The sequence below is a fragment of the Triticum aestivum genome, chromosome 3B, assembly GCF_018294505.1.
Source record: "Triticum aestivum cultivar Chinese Spring chromosome 3B, IWGSC CS RefSeq v2.1, whole genome shotgun sequence".
NCBI lineage: Eukaryota > Viridiplantae > Streptophyta > Magnoliopsida > Poales > Poaceae > Triticum > Triticum aestivum.
The window spans coordinates 82,273,677-82,277,669 of NC_057801.1; positions in this window are offsets into that span (position 1 = coordinate 82,273,677).

A 3,993-nucleotide genomic window follows, 5' to 3' on the forward strand; every position below is an offset into this window, starting at 1 on the left:
GACAGATTTTGTTTTCTTTGCGTTGTGTGCTTGTTTTGATGATTCCATTGTTTTCTTTGATGTGTTTTTGCCATAGAAAAGTTGGAATACAGTAGATATAATGCAAAAACAAAATAAGAATAGGTTTGCTACAGTAATTATAGTAGTGGTTTGGTTTCTTATACTAACGGATCTCATGAAGGTTTTGTTTGAGTTTTGTGTGATTGAAGTTTTCAAGTTTTGGGTTATCTTACAATGGATTAAGGAATAAGGATAAGCAAAAGGATAAGCATTGGGATGCCTGAGGCACCCCAAGATAATATTCAAAGAAGTAGCAAGCAACTAAGCTTGGGGATGCCCCTGAGTGGCATCCCTGCTTTCTTCTAACAACCATCAGTATTTTACTTGAAACTATATTTTTATTCGTCACATGATATGAGTTTTGCTTGGAGCGTCTTGTATGATATGTATCTTTTCTTGTCTTGCTTTGTGTTTTAAGTGTTGAATCCTTGCTGGACACACCCTTTTGAGAAAGCCAAAAATTATGCTATGCTTGCTCCTATGCTTCACTTAAATTTTTAGAGCCATGGACTTGCTCTAGTACTTCACTTATATCTTTTTGAGCACGGTGTGCTTTGTTAATTTTGAAGAAATGCTCTCATGCTTCACTTAGATTTATTTGAGAGTTAGTAATTTTTTTTAGAAATTCTCTTTTGCTTCACTTAGATTATTTTGAGAGAAAGAAAAAATTATGCTCATGATCTTCACTTATATTTGTTTGAGCTTATCAAAAACAACATATGAAAATAGTCCCAAAGTGATAGATATCCAAGGAGGATATAAGAAAAACTTTCATGAAGATCATTGGACAAAATAAATTTGATTCTTAGTAATGGTTTTGAGATAATGATATGATATGTGAGTCATGTTGATGAGTAATTGTGCTTTAATAAGAATATTGATGTTAAGGTTTGTGATTCCCTACGCAAGCACGAAGTCAATAGTTATGCAATTAAATTTACATCCTATTTATGGTGCATTACTCGGTGTTACTTATGCTTAATGCTTGGGTATGAGATTTTTCGCTTTTTGGTTGGTCGCTTCTCAATCTTTTTGCTAGCCTTCATTTTGCACTAAGTTTGATCACTACTTGTGCACACAAAACCCTTTAAACCAGTTTTGCCTTATGAGTCCACTATACCTACCTATATGCGGTATTTCCATGTCGTTCTAAGCAAATTTGCATGTGCCATCTCTAATATTCAAAATAAATTTCTCTTTTGTGTGCTCTACTACTCGCGAGGCAGTAAAGGGTAGCCAATATTTTCCATGCTAGATGTGTTATTCTCACGATGAGTGTTTATTCACTTGTCATTGCACAAGAGTACGATAAAGGTACTAGGGATTCCCAGTCCCGAAATGAATAAATGAATTTACTTTATGTTGTCAAATAATAAATTCCTTGGAAAGTGTTGGTATGGAGGGCACCCGTGGATACGGTTAGCCATGGAAAGTGAAAGTTATGGTGGAAAAAGAATAAACTTTATTTTCTGTTTGGGAACCGCCTATGATGTATCTAGCATGGAAAGTGTTGGGATGCTCCAAGTTGTTTTCGTTGGTAGGAAAAGTATGCCTCTCAAAAATAATTTTATCTCTCAATTTAAGCTTTGAGCTGTCGCACCTCTACAAATTCCTACTTCCCTCCGCGAAGGGCCTTTCTTTTACTTATGCAATTTTTATTTTGAATTTGAGTCTCCACCTTCTCTTATAAAGCACAAACTAAGGGGCACTATGATCGTATTTGAGCATTGGGTGTAGCTAATATTCGAGTGTGTTTCATGAATGTATCAATGATTGAGCATAATGGGCTAGGGATAACTTTCTTTAGTGTTGATATTTAGAAAGACATGGTTGCTTGTTGGTATGCTTGAGTATTAAAGTCTTCATGTCAAAACTAGACTATTGCTTTGAATCATATAAAAGTCCATATGTCCATGCTATAAAGAAAAGAATGTGATGAACATGTTAGGCAATATTCCACATCAAAAATTCTGTTTTTATCATTTACCTACTCGAGGACGAGCACGAATTAAGCTTGGGGATGCTGATACGTCTCCAATGTATCTATAATTTTTGATTGTACCATGCTGTTATATTATCATTCTTGGATGTTTTACGATCATTTTATAGTCATTTTATATCATTTTTGATACTAACCTATTGACATAGTGCCTAGTGCCGGTTGCTATTTTCTGCATGTTTTTTACATCGCAGGAAATCAATATCAAACGAAGTCCAAACACAACGAAACTCCTGGAGGATTTTTTTGGGCCAGAAGAAAGCCAGTGGGCCAAGGAAGCACTTGAGGGGCTGCTCGAGGGGAGCAGCACGCACCAGGGCGCGCCAAGAGGCCCAGGCGCGCCCAGGTGGGTGCTGCCCACCTTGGGTGCCCCCCTGAACCGCCTCTTTGCTCTATAAATACCACAATATTCTAGAAACACTCCTGGCGCGCCTAGGTGGGTGCTTCCCACCTCGGGTGCCCCCCGAACCGCCTCTTTGCTCTATAAATACTATAATATTCTAGAAACCCTAGGGGAGTCGACGAAACATTGATCCAGCTGCTGCAGAGTCCAGAACCACCAGATCCAATCTAGACACCGTCATGGAGGGGTTCACCACTTCCATTGGTGCCTCTCCTATGATGTGTGAGTAGTTTTTTGTAGACCTACGTGTCCATAGTTAGTAGCTAGATGGCTTCCTATCTATGTCTCTCTCTCTCTCTTGATTATCAATACAATGGTCTCTTGGAGATCCATATGTGTAAGTCTTTTGGAGGTGTGTTTGTTGGGATCCGATGAACTTTGAGTTTATGATCAGATCTATGTTTTTATCCATGAAATTTATTTGAGTCTTCTTTGATCTCTTATATGCATGATTGCTTATAGCCTCACATTTCTTCTCCGATATTTGGGTTTTGTTTGGACAACTTGATATATTTGTCTTGCTATGGGAAGAGGTGTTCTTACGGTGCTTGATCCCAGTGACAGAAGGGGAACTGACATGTATGTATCGTTGCTACTAAGGATAACAAGATGAGATCTATATCTCCGCAATATATAAATGGATCTCGTCCACATCATGTCATCGTTCTTATTGCATTACTCCGTTTTCTCATGAACTTAATACACTAGATGCATGCTGGATAGCGGTCGATGTGTGGAGTAATAGTAGTAGATGCAGGTAGGAGCCGGTCTACTAATCTTGGACATGATGCCTATATAATGATCATTGTCTGGATATTGTCATGATTATTTGAAGTTCTATCAATTGCCCAACAGTAATTGTCTTCCCACCGTTTGCTATTTTTCTCAAGAGAAGCCACTAGTGAAACCTACGGCCCCCGGATCTCTTTTCATCATATAGTAGGTTAGTCCCAAAAATGATATAAAAGTGTAAAGTAAAGCCCATAAACATCCAAAATGGGCAATATAATAGCATGGAACAATAAAAAATTATAGATACGTTGGAGACGTATCATGCACCTATACAATTTACCATTGTATTGGGTGTGTTGGGGACACAAGAGACTCTTTGTTATTTGGTTGCAGGGTTGCTTGAGAGAGACCATCTTCAACCTACGCCTCCCATGAATTGATAAACCTTAGGTCATCCACTTCAGGGAAATTTGCTGTTGTCCTACAAACCTCTGCACTTGGAGGCCCAACAACGTCTACAAGAAGAAGGTTGTGTAGTAGACATCAGACGTCTTTTATCACGCTTTTTGGGGCTTTCTGCTATGTGTCTCTACCTTTTGTACTAAAAAGTGCTCTGGCAGCTTATCAGCGCTGTGTCCAGAATTGTTTTCATGGTCAGATTGGCCGCAACGTTCATGCTTATGTGGATGATATTGTGGTCAAGTCTAGGAAGGAGACTTTACTTGCTGATTTGATGGAGACCTTTGACAACCTCCGGGGATACAAGATGATGCTTAACCCGGCCAAGTGTGTTTTTGGT